Source organism: Dermacentor silvarum, chromosome 10 (genome assembly GCF_013339745.2).
Source record: "Dermacentor silvarum isolate Dsil-2018 chromosome 10, BIME_Dsil_1.4, whole genome shotgun sequence".
Classification (NCBI taxonomy): domain Eukaryota; kingdom Metazoa; phylum Arthropoda; class Arachnida; order Ixodida; family Ixodidae; genus Dermacentor; species Dermacentor silvarum.
In genome coordinates, this window is record NC_051163.1 from 156,025,713 (window position 1) to 156,046,821 (window position 21,109).

At 44.6% G+C, this 21,109-nt stretch overlaps 1 long non-coding RNA gene across 1 annotated transcript; it reads right to left on the bottom strand.

Annotated features, from left to right (window-relative positions):
* Positions 1–7,326: 7,326 nt before the first annotated feature.
* LOC125940724 (uncharacterized) lies at positions 7,327–13,840 on the bottom strand. The gene is made up of 3 exons (XR_007463922.1): positions 13,648–13,840; positions 12,163–12,289; positions 7,327–7,762 (listed from the first exon to the last, which is right to left on the bottom strand). It is a non-coding gene; the product is annotated as an uncharacterized LOC125940724 (long non-coding RNA).
* Positions 13,841–21,109: the final 7,269 nt, after the last annotated feature.

Below are 21,109 nucleotides of genomic sequence, written 5' to 3' on the forward strand. Positions count from 1 at the left end.
ACGTAGTAATATATATATATATATATATATATATATATATATATATATTTCCTTTTTCATCAGTTTTTGGGTTTACAGAATCAGTCACGCTTAAACGTCTCTTTAAGGTTCGATTTGATAAGAAAGACATTGCATCGACATGCCGTCGACAGCAATGATCGAGTCGAGTGCCTTTTCTGCCGATGGCGCCAAGAAAAGGAATTTGCTATTCCTGCACGTTAGGTCAACGGCTGTCGTGCAAAAACTTCTAAGCATAGCATTCTAGCGAACATTGCAAGGTCGCACTGTTTTGTTTGCTTCTGCTCAAAGCTACGCGAAAGAAATTTTGAGTGCTTATGTACACGCTTCAAGCACTCGACAACCACCCATACATGGAGCCACTTGCGATTACTGTACTACGTAATCCTCTGACCGTAATGTAAGCATACGTTCCTCGTAATTAATTTTTATTATAAGGTCATTCACAAACTATTGCTTAATTATCACGTGTTGAACACACTTAAGCGGCAGGCGTCAGTATATACCCGTGCCCTGCTGTGAACAACCCGCGGTCTGTCACAGCAAGTGGATCAGCCCGTCCGCCGTGACAGATAAGCATATCAGCGAAGCTGTTATTAAATCTCAACGAAAGTAGTATCGTCAAGCGAACTAATTAAATAACCAACGTGGTATCAACTCTGTTGAAGGGGTCACAGTTTGCAAACGTATTTCTGGTTCCTGCGCAGTGTGCCTGTGATCAGTGCATTAGTCCTTCAAACATGCTATTTAACCTTAGCCAGTCGTACCAGAAAGTATTAAAAATTGATAAGGCGTAAATTGGCTTATTACGGACCAATGTAGCCCAAAAAAGCCAACTTAGTAACCCATGTTTGCAAGTCCACATGAAAGTTGATCCAATAATTCCCGCCTTGTTGAATGGACGAGCTAATATTGTTTACTGAATGTGTAATGCGGGTTAGAGTTGGATCTCTATCAGAATGGTACAGCCCATATTCGCTCCACACTGTTAATCCTAGGCCATCATTCGGCCAGGAATTAGAATGGTCCAGCCCATATTGGAACCACGCTGTTAACCTTAGGCCATCACTCGGCCAGGAAGTGCCAATATGTATCGAACGTTGGTCCGAGCTGACGTGCCGCCTGGGTACGCTTGATGTAGAAAGCTATTACAGAACGGCAGTGTAGACTCCATTGCTGGACAATGTGCCGACCGATTTAAAAGCGAGATTCACAGCTGAGGCAGACGGTGCCTATGAACTCTTCCTTTTGTAGCGTTAGCTACACTGGCGTAGCCAAGCCCGTTTCGCGCGGCACATCAAGAGCCGTGCTGCGCATGCGCAAGGATCAGTGATGTCACACGGCTTGCGCACCGGAGCCACCGGAGCCGGCACCTCTCGCACACTCCGCCGCCGCCGCGCGCGACTCACCGCCGCCGGTCTGCGCATTCCAGAGGAGTGACGTCGTAGCCGTGGTAGACGCACTGGCGCCGGCGCACGCTCGCTGTGCAGTCGCCGTCTGACACTGCGCTGGAGCCGCTGCGCTTCTGACTGGCGTTTGCCAGTGTGGTATAGCCATGGAGAAGAAGAGCGCAAATGCTGCTCAACAGCGCAGAAGAACGGAGATGCTTGACTCATCGGATCCCGAAGTAGTTGCCTGGCCATTAGCGGTTGAGCGTAGGAGACAACCAGGAAAGCTAAGAATAATCAGCTGAACCTTTGCTAACGCTACGTATATCCTGGCATAGCCGAGCTAAGCCACTGCAACTTTTTTGTGCCATCTCAGATATGGGCTACAAAAGAGGAAGACAAAAAACATCTCGCGTGTAACGCTCTGCGATATATACGTTAGTGGGGAACACTGCCTCAGCGACAGAAACATAGCTATTCAAGCTGAGCTAGGTTTATAAAGGCGGAAATGGAAGCGGGAGGTCGAAGACGAAGCGGAAGTTCCCACTACTGCGGTTGGGGCACTGGGCGTGTGCGACAGGGAAGTCTTTCCTTTTTTACATACATTCCTGAAGATACTGGCCACCCTACCAGTGGGTGTTGCCTGTGCCGAAGCGTCTATCTCTGCTCTACGTTGTTTGAAGACTTACATGCGTTCTCAAATAAGCGAAGGACGCCTCACTGGGCTGGTATTGCTGCATACTCATAGGGACATTGCCATTGACACGGGAAAAGTAACTGAGCGCACTGTAAAAACATTTCTTCAGTTTACGGCGAAAGTTGAAGGTAAAACGTTGCCTGACACTTTTCCGTAAATGAGAAACGGAGTTTCCGTAAAACGGACACTATGTAAATTTTTGTTTCCGTCGAAAGGAAAACGGTGATTTCCGTCGAATGGAAAATGGTGATTTCCATAGTTGTGATCACGGAATTGGCTGTATTTTCGAAATACAAAACGGTGAGCTCCGTAGAACGGAAATTCTGTAAATTGAGCCCCGTACTTTCCTAATTAAAAACGGACAGACCGTGGTGAGGAAAGGTATGCACATAAAACACAAAAAAGAAGACAAAGGAAGACAGAAACACCTTTTTTTGTTCTTCTTGTGTCCATGTTTTCCATGCTTGCGTTCCTCTACCATGAATCCATACGAGCTTGTTCAGCTTTATCTTGCTTCGTATCAACAGCTGTAAAATTTGTTTTGTACATGATGATGCGGGTTTAAATCCCCAGCAAATGAGAAAATTGTTTGTTTCATTGAAATAAGTTACACCAAGTTGTACATTACAACAAGGCTAACTCACATTAGATATAGCTTGAAATGGGGCAGAAATCAATGCACATAAACGGAGATACACCACACTGAACATGCTGTGTGTGCACGTTTCCTCCTTGTGTAACTATCTTCTACACCGCTTCATCTTCGTGTCAGTGTTGCCATGTTGCATTTGAGTTCTGTACATGACGTGTACAAAGCATACATACAAATTCGTGCCCAAAAAGCAACAAGCCACCTGAATCTGAACGAAACTGCGTGTTTATTGTGCTTTACTGAAAAAAACTTGCAAGATAAGACACTAGAAATGGGCTGACTACAAGAAGGAGTGGTTGAGAATCGGAATGACTGGTTGCTTGCATATGCCTCCTGCTTTGCCTGAAAATGAAAAAAAAACACCAATCAATTAAGACTTTATTAGTAGTAAATCTCGTTACAAGAGACACTGTTACAAGAGACACTCGATTATGAGAGACATTTGAAAATGGTTTCGTTGGTTTTCCTATGTTCGACATGTTAACAACATTGCATACAAGAGACATGGTTACAAGAGACACTCGGTTACTAAGGGCAACTTTTTTATGTCCCTGAGTAAATTCTTCACTATTTATAAGAGACACAATCTAGACACGCTCACGTAACGCGGCTAACGTCGTACTAATCGGTATGCGCTGCAATTTTCACTCCCTTGGCTAGATTTTGTTCCGTTCCGCAGCCGGCTGTTATTCCTCGCAAGGTTGAGACTACCAATTTCACTGAATTTTCTGCCATTATGCTTCTATAATCGTTGTCGCGCTGCCACACCGACTCTGTGACAGAGTACCATTGAGTTGGATTTCCGTCACAGCGTATGCTGTGCTGGTCGCTTTGTATGCCAGTAGTCAAACTCCGGAGCCATTGCCATGTTTCCATGAGACAGCTCTGTTCGCATCAAAGATTGTTTAAACACACTTTGGTTCTGATGTATAATAAAGTGGTCTAGTCCAACTCCTCAGTGTTTTTCGAATTTTTGGTTACAAGAGACCTTGGTTACAAGAGACATGTTTCCCGGGTCCCTTGGGTGTCTCTTGTAACAAGGTTATCACCGTTTTTAGTCAGATGCACTAACAATAAATTATTTCCATGTCACAAATTTAATAACCTGTGCTCTAAAAATGTCATACTCTGCCTTGTTGGTATATGTTCCTAGCCTTATAACATGAAAAACTTCAGATGAAATCTATCCAAGTCATTTGATGGCTCGCTTGGAACAGGCAAAGCTCACGTGCACATTGACATTCAGAGATTATATTTTCTGCATGTAGGTAGAGCTACCACAACGCCATAGTGCGGACCACGGCTTTCAACTTTCACTGCTCTAACAGAAAACCTTGCAGATTCCACTGTTTTCCCAAAACAATGAAGCACTCTTGAAACGAGCTCAAACCACTCATGTTGTACAATTCCGATGCAAAACAACTGAGCCAGAGGTACTGTCCAGATGACAAGCTTATAAATTAGTAACAATGTGAAGAAAGCATGCCTTGCATCACAACATGTGTGCCTTTCAGCCTCTTTCAGATTTGGTTTGTTTTCTCATAAAAGTATCAATGTGCAATATACTTTTTGCTTAAGCAATGACAATTGAAAGTTATGGTCGTCAGTGCATCAACATACTATCTCCATCTGCTTAAAAAGTTGTAATTATGTACTGTGTTCACCCAAAAATTTGCTCTTTTGTCAGGCTGTGCTTTTCGAAGCAATCTGTGTTCTCGACGTAAAGGAACCTGCAACAAGTACACATGGACCCCATATGTGGCAGCTACAGGCAGTACCGTTTATTCTGTCCATTCCTTGACTTGCAACCCCACAACCAAACAAATAATGCAACATGTCGTTCCAGACAGCCTTACTTCGATGACGTGCTTAATTAGGTAATTTTTTAAGAATCCCGCCTCCCCTAAAGAAATTTTTAAGTAAAGCTCAAACTAAAGCAATGACCAAACATGAGCGCAATTCGTGGACTTTGAGAGTCAACGAGGGCAGAGCTATTTGCCCCAAATGTCCGCGATTTCAATGGCAACAGGATGGCCAAATTCCGTGCTGTTAATAGATGCAGAGAAAAACACTGAACTTAAAATATGTGCAATGTTGTTTTCAAAGTTTTACTTCTTCATATCGTAGCAGGGATACTCCGTGGTAATTAGTTGGAATTCATGCTATTTGCCTGCAGTCTGTGCCAAAATATTCTTGGAGCCATAGCCACAACAGCTTTTTCTTTGGGATTAATCAAAATGCTGATTTGGCAAAATCCAGAAAAAATGCTTCCAATTGAACAGGTGCTTCTATATTTTATTTTCGAAGACAATTCTTTTTCTTGTGAAACTAACGATGAGGGTAGCTATAGGGGCTTTGTTTGTATGGCATCTTTTATCTTGTTGCTGCGCAAGGCTGAGAAACAGGTACAACAAAAAGGCACATTTGACATGCATACAGTGTTTTAACTTCCAACAATAGATTTATTTCCAGTTCTCGTCACTATATCTACCCTCAAAACGTCATACAACACGTGTAAAGGCTCGGTAAACATGAACTAAAGAAAGCCCGGAACCACACGCATGCAGTTTTTTTAGCCAGACAGATTGACACATGTACACATTTAACGTGAACAAAGATAATCCAGCTCTTTCGAGGATAATGAACTTGAAGGCTTACTGATGCAAGCGTCACCAAATAATGATGTTTCTAGTGTCTATAGTAAAGCGCATTATCTTGCACCTGCTTCTATTTATGATAACTGGGTTTTTTCAATCTAGGTTTTCACTTGCATCTTTGGCAATGAAGTCAAGAAAATCGTCAGCAGCCAGGGTATTTAATTTGTCATTGTGTTCTCATAGCCTGTCATTTATACATCTGCCAGTTTGGCCAATGTAGGACCCTCCACACCCAAGAGGAATGCAGTATACAACACACGTGATATAATCAATGAACTTGCTTTTATGTTCCTTCTCGCATGCAGTATCCGAAATTCTTTCTGGTCTTGACTTCCTACACAGGCTCATTAATTTATTAGGCGTCTAATAAAAAACATTGATGTCACTCCTTCCAGCAATCTTTAATCTGTGGGAGAAACTATGTATGTAGGGGATGGCAGCAATCTTTTTCTTTATGTTGGTACTTGTACCATATACCTACTCAGAACCTTTTTGCTGCGCCTTTTTAAGCTGTCCTGCTGGGACTGACACGAGCACGTGGCTCGGGTAACCAAAGCCGCCTAAACGCGAGACTTGCCGTTCGAAGCTATCGTGCATTAGGTACAGGATAGCCATGTGACGGGAAGATTAGATTCCTTGACATTAATTTTGTGCTCACCGATAACAAAACCTGCTGGTGTTAAGAACCTAGGGCAAGTATGCCACTTTTACCATTTCATTCCGCGCATACAAAACTTGTGAAGAGGGGAATCACGAAGGTGTGTTTCAGTGAAGCGCTGAAGAAGCCATGCCGGCACCTAATGCACAATAGCTTCGGACGGCAAGTCTTGCGCTTAAGCGGCGCTGGTTACCCAAGCCAAGTGACAAAGGTTCCGAGCAAGTGGATGGTACAAACACCAACATAAAGAAAAGAAATGTTGCTGTCATCCCCTACATACATAGTTTCTCCCACAGAATAAAGATTGCTGGAAGGTGTGATATCAACATTGTTCTTTCGGCTCCTAATAAATTGGCGAGCCTGCGTAGGAAGACAAGGCCCGAAAGAATTGCGGATACTGCATGCGAAAAGGAACATAACAAATTCATTGATTGCATCACGTGTGTTGTATACGACATTGCTTTGAGTGTGGACGGTCAGACATTGGTCAAACTGGTAGATGTATAAATGACAGGCTACGAGAACACAATAACAAAGTAAATACCTGGCTGCTGATGGTTTTCTTTCCCTTCATTGCCAAAGGTGCAAGTGCAAACCTAGATTAAAAACAGTTATCATGAGTAGAAGCAGGTGGAAGATGATGCGATCTTTGTTCTCGTTAAATGTCTACATGTCTGTCAATCTGTGTGGCTAAAAAACTGCATGCGTGGGGTTCCCATTTTTTTAGTTCATGTTTACCGAGCTTTTACACGTGTTGCATGACGTTATGATGGTATATATAGTGATGAGAACTGGAAACGAATCTGTTGGTGAACGTTAACGCTGACTGTGCTTCGAATTTGCCTTTCTGTTGTCCCTGTCGTTCAGCTTGCGCTATAACAAAATAGAAGATACCATTGATTTCATTGTCGTCAGGCTCGGGCACCAAATAAAATTTGTTCACCAAAATTAAGTGGTCACCAGGCATGTCTAGTTGAGTTTATCTGAACATCCTCTTCTGTCGGTGGTGAAGATGTTGCCACTTTAAAGGGCTGTAAGAAGGCACTAGTTATGTTTTCTAGGGCAAGCAGGCAACAGAGTATGTTACCTAAGGCAAGTAGTCACAGGAGTCCTGGATGAGTAGAAGAAAATTTAGAGAATAATAATTGGTCGGAACACTTATGCCACGCACTTCTGAGTCATGAAGCGCTTGTCTTTGTCTCCCTTTCTTGTGCCCGTGTATTTTTATTGCACTAAGTTACCTGTTCATTTATGCACTATGATGATGAACTTGTTTTGGAAAACTTCAAATGTGTACCTGACATTTGACTCACTTTTGCATGTAAGTAGAAATTATGAACTTATCGCTGTGAACAGTCATCTCCATCTGCTGTACACTTGTGAGATAGGGTTAACACTATTTGAAGGTTTGTGCATTAAGGCAGGAGAGCAGCACTTGCTGGATGGCTCATCATTTAATTTGCAGAAAAATGCAGCAGTGTGCAACAATTGTATCACTAATGAGCTTGAAAATCTTGTTAGTTATTCATTTGTAAACACCTGTTGTCAAACAGCCTGCTGACTAAAGGTCTGAACACATTATACACAATTATAGCAGGTACTACTACACGCAAGAAAACCTGTAATAGAACCTACCAAATACAGTATCAGTGTGGTGCCAGGTCAAATTGCTCCTCAATGCTTGTGTCCTTCCTGGGAGAAGGAAAGAAATTTTAAGCTTACACTGACAGCACCAAGCCACACAAACGTAACTGCCACAGAACATGAGGAGTTGTAACTATAGTCGGGTACAACTTAAGACAGGAGAGGCCCCGCCAAGATGACCGAAGCGCAGCAGCCGATTTCCTCCGCGACTAAAGAAATCGTCCTTATGACGCGACTCGCCCCGGCTTGAAGCACGGGCTGCTATGTTCTCCGTCGGCGGGGACACCGGCCGTCCAGCACATGATGCAAGTCTTAAGTGCGCGCCCATTGGTGGAAGCTAGTATGCATCCGGCTTTGAGGGGGCACATGCCGCTGCCTTCTAAAGTTGTACCCGACTATAGATACAGTCAACCTGCTTAACCATCTCATAGACATTCAACGACAGAATGTACCTTCATGGAGCCTCTTATCTATGAAATTCATGCTGTAATACAAACATGCTAGCAGACAGAATCAAAATTGCATGTGTGAAAATTCTCAGGAAAACTATATTTCCTAGCTACCACAGTCCACTCCTTGTGAAGTACAAGTGACGGTCTAAGCTACAATTACAAGGTGGGAAATTCGGGATCCTTTCTAGTAAACAACTAACCATATCTCTACCTGTACTCAACAATACAAAAGTGAACACAAGTACAGTACTGATAAAGAACAGTTCCGAACTGCTGCCAAGTAAGTGCAATAAATAAATGATTTCGAATTGATCTTCATGTAAGACTAGGTGTGTTATTTTCTTTATATTACACGAAAGACTGGTCAGAAAAATATTGTATTCAGTCAATGTTGTGATTTGCAAAACAGTAGTAAGAGGTTAAGGTGGGAGACCCTCAGCTGGTATGTTGCGATGTTTCGAGAAATTGTTTCAAGGAGCGTCTTTCCTTAACCCTTTCAAATGCCAATTAGTTGTGTTGATTGAAAGCTTAGCTTCACCGCATTTCTAACATATTCAGATTCATAAAATGTTTACAGATGCACAATAGATTAAGAGTTTTCAGTTTTAGTGAGTTTGTCAAGTTCATAGAATGTGCACTCTATGCAAAAACACAGTGCAAGTACATCAGATTTGCAAACATAAACTATTTCATGTCTACCAGGCTAGAATAGCACCTATCCAGCCACTCATAAATTATGACTGGTGCAACACACTGTGAAAAACGATGAAAGAAGTGACATACATACAATGACATACACCAAGCAAAGTACCCAACCACCTACCTTTATACTTCCTTTACTAAAGCAATTTGCCTGTGTAACTCAAACTTGCAGCACTATTTCAATCAGAAGAGTTTCAAGATGTACGGGACACATTTTAAATATCCTTACTTTAATCAATGCTATTGCTATTATTGCACTATCTTGGTGTATTCAATTGTGTGCATAGCGTCTGAAAGGATTAATCATATTCATGGAATCTTTACTGAAACTCAAGGCATAATACTCATATTTGTTTACAGTTTTGTGATGAGACAGCACGACATATGCAGGAGTTAAAAAAGCATTTTATAAAATGCTGTAGAAAGCAAGTTTTTACAACCTCTCGCAATACCGAGCAATTACCCATGAGTGTTATAACATTTCCTTGTAATATGATGCACTGTTTTCACAGACATAGGTTGAATCGCTGTATCTCAAGTTTTGGAAGCAACTTATGAATTGCTATTACAAGCAGATTTGAAGCCCTACCCAGACTGCACAGCCACTTACTTTCTTTAACACCACCACGTCTAATGAATTATGTCATCCATATGGCACAGTTTCCGATTATCTTTCCAAGCATGAATCTCATAATTGCAAGTTATGCAAGAGTGTTCCTATGCGATTACTTGGGGACAGCACGAAAAGACGGGAGAAGGCTAGATAACACGAACGCAGGCAAAGCATTTTGTTTACAGAGAAACATATATATATATATAATAGGCCTCTGTGTCCTGCGTAGTTGCAGCTGCTGGATAGCGGGATAATGTAAACAACCGCACAAAGTTGATAAACTACTGTTCTGCCTTTTGCTACACGTTGCGTAAAGGCTCGGTGCAAGTCACCTTTTCGCACAATGTACCCCGATTGCTCGACGTGAAAAATAAAAGGATAGTTCCAGATTTCTCAACAGTCTATTTGAGACTATGACTGACCTTGTGAATATGATATAACAGTGGCCACCACCCCGCAAGCAAATGTTAGACATGGGTTCAGAAGCTCTCCTCCACTTGGTGATGCCTCAATTTCTTGAGGACGCCTTTTGGTGTTCCTGTGATGAGCATCACAGCCAAAGAGTGTGCCGACGCGGACGGCAGAACGCCCTCCTCCAAACATTGGGCATAGCTCCAGCACACATAACACTAACCAAAGAAAACCCTGCGGTCCAGAAATGGAAGATCACTGTCTAGTGGTAGTTTTTCTCCCGTACGTGAACTCATCTAGCACTGCAGAGAAGACAGAAAGAAAATCACTCTGCCCATTTAGTAGCCTTACTTCACCTAATATAGAGGAGAAAGTTGCCAGTGAAGCAAAATAACTTTACTACACTGGTGCCCACAATAGCTAGTGTTACCCGCCGGGGTGGCTCAGTCAGGCGTTGCGCTGCTGAGCACGAGGTAGCGGGATCGAATCCCGGCCGTGGCGGCCGCGTTTCGATGGAGGCGAAATGAAAAAACGCCCATGTGCTTGCGTTGTAGCGCGAGTTAAAGAACCCCAGGTGGTCAAAATTAGTCCAGAGCCCTCCACTACGGCGTGCCTCATAATCAGAACTGGTTTGGCACGTAAAACCCACAGAAAGAAGAAGAACAATAGCTAGTGTTTTACGGTTACCTGACAGTGTTTTTATCTGTGGAAGTTGCCAAGCTAGGCTACTCAAGAAGTTCAGCCATTTTTTAATGTCTCCTCCACAGTGCCAGGTGTGCTCATGGAAGAAAAACTTCTGGAAGGCAAGCTCCAATATCTGGCTTGAAGGTTTCTGTGGTGAGCATCGTGCTGGATCTATGCCCCACACTCAAAAGTGCCTTGGCCTTTCCTATTAGCGCACTTGAACACTGAAGCGTGTTGTTGCTACAGGAACACAAGTGAGCACTCTTAGCACCACCACGAAGTGGAGGGGAGCTTCCAGACCCAAGTACGGTTGCTTTTAACAGTGTATTCGCACTGCCTTTCGCCATGCGTTGCCATGAAGCATTTAACGGTGCTGAACATAGGTGAAGTATCCAGTCGGAGTACTTCAAGGAAGCCAAGGCCTACCATGCTATACAATATGTACAGAAAGGAAGCTTTTAATTCAAGGAAATTGCTGGGGAGAGTTGGAACTGCCTCTTTATTTTCCGGGCCAAACAAACTGGGCAGGTACGAAAATGTCAACCGGACCAGGCCAAGACGTGAAGTTTGCATCAAGAAGTATGTGCTGGAGATCATAGGAAGTGCAGTTGGTGCTGTTTACAACATCCCACTGCCCTGCAGCAGCAACTATGCAGGACAAGCAGGACCATGACTCAAGGACTATCTTAGGAAACACGCACAGACCCTCGACTCAGGATGGGGAAGCAACGTAGCTATTGATGCTGCTTTGTGCATTTGTATATCAAGTTTTGAGCAATGAAGAATCCTCATGGCACATGTTCAAAACTTACAAAACTTGCAGAATAGCCCCCACATATGCTAGTGTGCAATCAATTAATCTTCTAGACAACTTGAGATATTCAGATGAACTGCGAGAGCGTTCTGAACTGGGCTGGTTGGTGCATGTTTAGGAAGGAACTGAATGGTGCCATAGACAGGTTAGAGGGAATATGTTGCTATGCCCGTTGCCTTCACTTCGTTCTAGCAGTAGTGCTGTTAATTCCCTTCAAGATATTCATATATTTTGGTCACCTGACCACGTGACACAGCTGCGTGCTCAGGCTATATTTTACCTTGTTATGATACCTTCCATTGTCACATGCAAATCCGTCGAGGCACCTTCACCTATTATACTAAGCTGAACAGTGGCTAACAGCGAGCTTAACTGTGGCTACACTTAGTTACCATGGATCCCATGCATGAAAGTGTTAGAGGTCAGTATGCAGGTGTTTTTGCATACTCATAGGGGCAAACTAGACAAAGAAATATCTCATTGGTGCATATTTTATTTGTCGCCTCAAATCCCGAATTCCATTGCTATTAGTGTTTTTTGAACACCACTCATGTGCAACCAAGACAAGTATGAAACAATACACTTTCAAGTCGACATCCTCATGCTGAACCAATTGGTTGCATCAGGAAAAACAGAACACCATTTATCTTTAGGATGCATCTGCAACAATTATTATACTTGTATAGGCATTGTCATTCCACCCACATTTGCAGTCAATGTCCATTAGGACTGCATATGCGTGACTGATATACGATAGAATGGCACAGCTTACCAGAACAAATAGCACAATGCAAGACTGCTTTGCCACTGGTGTTGCAAGCAGGCCCCCATGGCTGAGAAACTGAATGCAAGGCGGCACACAGACATCCTTCACTGGTGCAACAGCTGCAAATGAAATACTGATATCAGTTACTTTCTGACCGGTCATCCAAAGCAAAGCACAAACATTTTTATATAATATTACACTATTGCATAAAAGCTCGTCACTGAGTTATTGTTATTGCTGTGAGATAGCTCACAGTATTTTATAAAGTGCTAATGGCCTCGTTTAACCTTATTTGCAAAAAAAAACTTTATGAAGCACCTTCTATTCGAAAATTGAGCTGACAAAATATTTTGCCCTGCATAACTGCAACACATGCGCACATTTTAGAATTATTGCAGTGATGCGTGTAAGCTGAAAATTAGTCTATGCAACTCGAGACAGTAAGTGTGAACCTCCCTTCAACATCAGTGTTGACATATATTTTGGTTTGTTTTTACACTTGTTAGGAATATTTATAGCTTTGGAATGTCCATAAAGCACGTTTGGCCACCGCTATTCTATTGCAAGGTTACGTTAAAAATTACTTTTCGCATGCATTTGTTTTACAATTACGGCCGCATATGGGCAGAACTTAAGCGGCAAGCGTTCATCCCAGAATACTTGATATGTTGACGTAGTGCGTCAGAACGTTAATCGTCAGCCTGGTAGCTGTAAAAAAACGAATACAGATTGCCAGGTAGAAAATAATGCGTTTCCTTTGCAATGACCCTTAACGGGTATCACGCGGACAACTTTCAATTGCGATTGTGCACGATTGGTCGGGCTCTACTACAAACGAAATAGCACCGTGTGACACCCGTGTTACCTAACAATGCAGATGGCACAAGGTTACGGCAGTAAGCACGCTCCTCCGTCATTTCATTGTAATCAAGGGGCATGCACATCGAACACGCTCTGAGGTCTTCATACATGAGCAATCTTCCAATCCCGGGTGTGAACACTGCGATTATGCACGCCCAGCCAAGGCACTGCGTCCGAAGCCTTATAATAATAGCTAAAAATTTCACTGTGATGCAATGCGTCACCAAATATTGGTAACATAGCGTTGCACCGCGTCCAGAGAGATACTAACGGGTACAGCGCCTTCACTTAATGTTGGAACGCCGTGCACACAGCACAACACAGTACTAGCTGGAATGCTAACGTCAGTAAACCTGCAGCCACATACAGACGACAAAGGAGCTGCTAAAGGCGTCAACGCTGCTAATATTGCCTACGCGTCTCAGTTGTACTGAGTATGCATTCAAGACCACAAATGCAACACCCCTTTATCACAGACTCGCAATGTCGCTTTGTCAATCCTCATGGCCAAGGAATCTGGTTAAAGAGCGCGCTCACACAACACAATTGAGTCCAACACCGGCCATAGCGCAGCATTTCGCACGCGCGACATGCACCAACAACGAAAAAAAGGACACTTAAAGCACTTACTTGAGTAACAATCCAGCGCCGATTCCTTCCTATTTAGAGTGAAATCACAAATGCGACAGGAACACCACCTCCACCATCCACCATTAGCGAACGCTAGTATACAGTTGTTTATGCTGGAGAAATGCAACCCAGCGTGTAGGCGCGATGAAGGGGTGGTAAGCAGCGCCACCGCTCGAACCCTACCCTGCTTCTTTTTGTGTGTTTACTATACTCGCACGCGAATAATGTTCAAACAGCGTTATCTATGGTGATATATGTAACTGGTAGTGAGAGTAGACAGTGTCTTTTTGTTATATTCTTTGCGTGTTCATTTTTCACTCGTAACATGTTCAGTTGCCCTCCACATGAAATTACGCACGGCTTTCTGTATTTAAAGAACGGAGCTCACGTCCGTCTTTTTTACGGAGAACCCCGCCGTTTTTCAAAAAACGGAGCTCACTTCTGTATTTCTTACGTAGAATCCCGCCGTTTTTCAGAAAACAGAATGGTCTACGTAAATTTTACGTAGGTTTTTGCTGTAAAATTACGGAAATTTTTTACAGTGCGGTTCGCAACAAAAAATAGCCGAGAGTGGAGGTTAGAGTTTGTTATCTAAGTAGCTTGCCTAGCCTGGGACTTTGCATTGTTTATTGCCGAAGATGCAATCCGTAGTGCTTTTTGGTAACAAATATGTCAACCTTGTCATCCCCAAGGTACATCTTGTTCTTGTATAAATATTGTATTTCCGTTGTATGTGTTGGTTTTCGATTCTTCTGTTTTCGTTGCATAAGACTGTCGTCTATTGCGATGTAGTTGTATGTTTATTTTTAGTGTAGGGTATTGTAGCAGTTCTACTTCTATCTAAATATCTGTATAATATTTGAGTGTTGTTCTCTCAGAGTTTGCTTGCTGTCTGTGACTCATGAATGTTACTCTATTTCCCTGCAGGCAAATCTCGGCAGGGCACTTAGGTTAAATAAAGAAATCGCCGAGCTCTGCTGGTTAATGCTGCTTCTATAATTTTCCGAATTCCTTCTAGTGTTCATATTTGTAGTCAATATTATCCATAGCCATGTAAAAATTTTTGTTTTAGTTTTTAGTGCCGTTGCAAGGTTTCACCATTGCCAACGGTGTCAATAAATTGTTTTCAAACTGTTCATATGGTTGTCTGCAAGATGTTATTGATGAAAAAGGCACTTTTGATACACGGCTTTGAAATTGTGCTTGGTTCTTGTATTGCCAGAGCCAAAGCCTACGACAAGTATTCGGATCACGCAGGTGCCTTCTTTGTAGATGCCGCCGGACCCCTGCACAACCGCTCCTCGGCAACCGTTGTACACAGGGGACAGGTGGTAGACTGCATCTCGGCCACCGGAATAGACATCACAGCCATGGAAGAGGCCGGTATAGCCTTAGCCATGCGTAATCCAAGAGCCACCTTTGTTCTCACGGATTCCCAGGCGGCGTATCGCAATTTCGCAAGAGGTCAAGTCGGCCACCTCGCACACTCAATACTGCAACAGGCTGCGGCCAATCGTCAAGAGGGTCAGTGGAAACAGCTGCTGTGGGTACCAGGGCACGCGGGAGTTCGAGGCAATGAGATTGCTCATGCCTCCGCCCGAGAACTTCTACACCGGGGCTCCGCCGATTCCTCCACAGCACAACTTCTCGCTGACCAGGACGATCCTCAGCCCCTTCTTTCATATTCTGAGATCCTACAACACCTCCGGCTGAGTAGACGCACTTTACCCCCGCCTGATCCCAAATTAGATAAGGTAACGCAGGTAGCATGGAGACGCTTACAAACAATGTCCTTTCCAAATCCTTATGTATTATCAAAGATAGATTCCATGACATACAATCCGCAATGCAAATTCTGTACCCAGACGGCCACGTTATACCACATGGTCTGGGCGTGCCAACAGAATCCGCAAATATCTGCCAAACATAATCCGACGACAGTCGAGTGGGAGGCGACCCTGTCCAGCTCGGACCCAGAACAGCAACAAGCCCTGGTCAATCGAGCCCGGACGGCGGCAAAAGCCAATGGTATTCCGGACTAGGAGGTCCGACCACAAAACGGCTATTAATTTTCCATAATAAATGTTTTATTCTCTCTCTCTGGTTCTTGTGTCTTGGTTTTTCTCATGAGTGCCATGGCTATGAATGACGGTGTTGAACGTGCTGAAATGCTGTGCTCTGTATTTATGTGGCAGACATTAGGTTGCATATGTAGATATTTTGTACCAATTATTTGCTGCGATAACTTCATATTCCAGCAGTGACTAGTCCCCTTTTAATATTGCCCACTGTCTGAACCTATGATGTCTGTCTGACTGAACTTTCTTATTGTGTCTTGTCTGTGTGTATATTGTGGAAGGGAGCCGGCGCTCTTGTCAGGTGCTCCGTCGCCTTTAGCCTCGGCCCCCTCTTAGACTGTGTCTGAGGAAACAAGAAAGAAAGAAAGGAAGAAAGAAAGAAAGAAAGTTAGAGCCAATCATGGCCATTTGGTTACAAACGCGTGCTTAGTTGCTCAACCTCCCCTCCCCTCCCAACCACATTCAGGAACCGACCACTCCTGCCGAAGTAGGCACCTGGATCCGCCCCGGGGTTCAAGAACATTACATGTTTATTGAACTTCTCGGTCGGACAGCAATATATAGAGAACTCAATTTCGAATGTGGAATTCACTAATGTCGGTTCCCGACATACCTTCCGCGTCATCAGAGCTCTAGCATCAACTAGCACTAGTGGCTCGCATATTTTTAGCGATTCTGAGTATGTCACTTATCGAATACTTACGCATCAAACTGCAGCTATCGATGTCTATCCTACAGCACACCAGCTTTTCTACAACAAAGGCTGTTAGAACTTGCAAGCTAACCGATTCTAAGTTCTGCCAGTGCACTGAAAAGGATGGGCTGTGTGTTGTTAATGTGATAGCTAACTCAAAGGAATACTTCTAATATTTAATTCATAATAATAATATTCCCTGCAGTATCTCAAAAATTCTCTTTCTCGTTTTCTCCGAAATTGTGGCCGAAAATTCCCTGAAAAAAGTCGCTTTTCTGCCCGAAAGACGAAGCATCAATTGCGACAGCAAATTAGTAGAGAGCTATACGGAGTAGGGATAGTAGATCTATCGGCTGCAGAAACTTGGACACATTCGTTTACTAACTAAATTAACAAGCATGGTGTCAGCGCCCACAAGAAAACATGAATAGATTACACTCGATGACTGCAAACAACCACTGCCAATACGCTGGCGTGAGCAAGTGCGACGGCAGCAGCGAACAAAGGTTCGTGCGGTCTATCGCTTCAACGGAAATTGAGCGGCGAAAGCACAGCGGCTACAAAGGTAAGAGCCATGTGGAGATCGCTTTCAAGATACGGTGCGGGTCACAGCCCTCAGCCGCGCAAAGTCCAAGTACGCAGTTGGTAGAAGCCGCACCCCTCCCTCCCACGCTGCCTTCCCACTTTCCTCCTTTCGCGTGGGAGATTGAGTCGCCAGTTCCCCTGGCACCAGGTAGCAAGATGTGCATTTGGTGCCGCAGCTAAACGTCGCCTCCCCTCACTCCCTCCCATTCCCCCACGGCCACGGTGACGGGCACTACTTGTAGTGCATCCCGGTTTCACGTCGCAGCCGTGGCCACATGCTTGTTCATGCGACCGATCTGACGAAGGTATCGCCACCTTGTGTAATGTTGGATCGTGTTGACGAGTTCTTTATGGCATGCGAGATTTAAGCGAATCAGCCAGCGCGCGCGAAACTACGAAGGCCATGAGTTATTGAAGTGCCGTGGTGTGTGGGCTTTGTGCGCGCGTCGTGCGTTGTGTACGCGTTGCGCGTTTCTATTTATGGCGTGTGAATCATGTAGCGCAGAGCCAGACGTCCTCTCGTCCGTTCTTTCGCGCACTGGCTCGCTTGCTCTTTGCTACTCCGACTCAAGTACGAGCGTTGAGCTGGAAGATGCCGCTGTATGTTTCGTAGGCCTTTCGTTTCTCCCTCTCATTGCGGACGCTGTCAGTGCCGCGCATCATTGTTGTTACAGCGTCTTAAGAGACGATCGGCGCTTCTGAGTAGGCGCAATCACACCACGCGATGTGCCGAAGCGTGGAAAGCCCACAACTTTGAGTTCGAGGAATATTAAAGCCAATCTCTTTCTGTGTCCGGTTGTTTTTATGGTTGATCAAAGGTCCGTGGTCGGTCGTCGGAATTGATTTGCAATGAAAACGTTCATTTTGTTCGTTCGTTCACTCTCGCTTACTATATTACGCTCGATCCCTCTCCCTCTGTCTAGTGTTCGCTCGCTCCTTCGGGCTACTCGCATGTGCTGAGAATCATCGACGATAATCTCTGCACATTGTTTTATATTGACCATTTCACTCATTACAAACAGGCCCTACACGGCTTCCGGTTTTGCCCACTGACGAATCTGCTAAATGTAACTGGCAAAGAAGCAACCATGCGTTAAAACATAAGCCCTCAGATGCTTTTTGTTCCCGCGTAGCCGACTGATAAGGCACGTGAGCGGAAGATTCATGGGGGCGGCACGCTCGCTGCTGATACGGCGAGCATGAAACCTTCTATACATTTGCTCACAGTATAATTTGCCGCAAGCCTTTCTGCAGAGCACCGTTCCTAGTGACGGCTGTACCGATGTATTGTTCCGGTAGCACCGAAATAATTTTCCCACTTTTTCTCAATACTCTTTTATTTGCGCGTAATATAGAAAAATCCTAAAAAATACAGCGCATAAAGAATGCTTAAAAACAGAACGGGATAAAAATTAGAATGTCATCGGTAAAATACATTTCAATGTGCAAGAAACTGTGAAAACAAAACGTGTAAAAAAGTGAACACAAATCATTTTGGTCAGGCTGTGCAGTCAGGCAGTGCGCTCAGTGTGTAGCAGCTCTTCGCATTTTGCTGCGTTTCCTTTAGTAGCGACGTGCGATCGCAAGGAGTTCCATTGGACGATAGTGCCTGCTATGAATATGATAGGTGAGTTCCTAAGGTTATGCATTAATAAGCACAACTTGCTGAAGGTGGAAGAACACGTTCCAAGAAAGATCACTAGTTATTGCAACTCCGAGGTATGTGTAGTTGCTAACTTGTTTAGCCAAGATGAGCCCAGTCTCTATGCCTATTTAAATGTTTTTTGCGAGTTATACAAAGAGAGACAGTTTTTTTTCAGTGTTTGCAACCGTACCTTAATGCTTACACCATTTTAACATATCAAGATTTGAGTTAAGGTTGTTCAGATCATCAACACAAGTAATTTCACGGAACAGCACACAATTATCACCTAACAGTCTAATTTGTGTTCCTAGTGTCACTACGTTAACAATGTAATTCACATAAAGTAAAAACAACAAAGGCCCTAAAACACTGCCCTGGGGCACACCTGATGTTATAGGAAGATAGCTGTAATAATTTCCATCCACTGAAACAATCTGATTCCGTCCGGTCAAATGTACAATCCATGCAATTAGTATATCAGACAGAATAATATCTTAGGGTTTTAAAATTAGTTCTTGATGAATTAACCTGTCGAATGCGTTACTCAAATCTAAGAATATGGCATCAATTGGACCGTTCCTATCCAGACTTTCTGTAAATGCATGAACTACTGTATTTAACTGCGTTACGGTCGAATAACCATTCCTAAATCCATGCTGGAAAGTTGTTAATATTGTGAGACGATGCCAGGGACGAAGGCAGAGCTCTTCTATTGTCACACAGCGCGAGACAGCCCACGAACACCAACCCGACAAAATGATGATGATTATGAGGATGGGTATATACACATGAAGACGATGATGAACTGCACAGTTAGCGCTCATACTAACTCCCCCCCCCCCCCTCACGAAAGCGGCCGGTAAGGCAGCGAGTCAGAAACGGCCGGAACGCCGAAGATACGGCTTCAGGCAAGCGACGTGAACAATTTCAGTGCTGCGGCAACGGCGGTCAGTAACCGAGGTAACAGGAGCTACGCGATAGTTCACGGCAGATGTTCTTTCAAGCACGGTATATGGGCCGCGATACCTGAGAAGAAATTTTTCACAGAGCCCTGGCACTCGAACAGGTGTCCACAGGAGCACTTCGTCGCCTGGGCGGAACGAAATGACACGACGGGTTGCATCACAACGGACTTTCCGCTTGTCTCAGCGCCGTCTCAGCGTAGCGAGTGAGATGGTCCACGGCGGTGACAATCCAGCGGTGACCCGCGGGTGTAAGCGGAAGGGCTCCGTATAAGTCGATGCCCACAAATTCAAAGGGAACGGACAGGCACGGCAATGGTTGTAAAGGGCCGGCGGGAAAAGAGGTCGAACGTTTTCGATGTTGTCATGACGCACACGAACTGACGTACTTGGCAGCACTAGTAGACAGGCCAGGCCAGAAACAGCGAGTATTAATGCAGTTGTAGGTTTTATGAAATCCTAAGTGGCGAGCCATTGCGTCGTCGTGAAAAGCTTGTAAAATTTGCAGTCGAAGTGAGCGAGGGACGACTGGGACCCATCGGTGACCGGTAGAGTGGTAAACTTGCCGCAATAATGAGCCATCATGAAGATTAAACCGTCCCAGTTGTCGTCTTAAGCGCTTGTTGGGAGGACGGGATAAGCCAGTGAGCCGGTCAATAATTGTGCGGCAGTACGTATCTGCATGTTGGAGGGAGGCGAGGTCTTTTGAGGACAGAATGTCGACCGAGGTCCCGAACCGTAACGGGGGCCATGGTTGTGGTCGGTTGGCTGGGCGGTGCCGAACGGAGGGAAGGTGAGACAGGGACATTTGGTGACAGCGGGCAACGAGATAAAGCGTCAGCATCTTGATGTTGCCTGCCAGACCTATATGTGGCAGTGTAGTCGTACTCCTGCAAACGCAGAACCCAACGGCCGAGGCGTCCGGACAGATTCTTCAGGGAGGACAACCAACACATAGCATGGTGGTCAGTCACAATTGTGAATTGGCGGCCATATAAATAGGGGCGAAACTTTTGTATGAACCATACGATGGCGAGGCATTCTTGTTCGGTGATGGTAATAGTTTCGCTCAGCAGGAGAAAGAGTACGACTCGCGTAGGCCACGACTTGCTCTTCAGACGCGTGGTTCCGCTGCAGCAGGACAGCGCCTATTCCATGCCCACTTGCGTCAGTGTGGAGGATAGTAGAGGCTGTGGGATCAAAGTGACGAAGCACTGGTCCTGATGTGAGGCATCGCTTGAGGGTCTGAAAGGCGGCTTCACATTCATCCGTCCAGGTAAAGGGTGTGGTCGTGGTCAGGAGTTTATGATGAGGAGCTGCAATAGTCGCGAAGCCACGGACAAAGCGGTGGAAGTACGACGCTATTCCGAGATAAGCTGCGAAGGTATTTAGGTGTAGTTGCTGTTGGGAAATGCTGTACAGCAGCGACCTTGTCGGGATCTGGCTCAATGCCGTGCTTGCTGACCACGTCACCTAATACTTTGATGCTGCGGCTCGC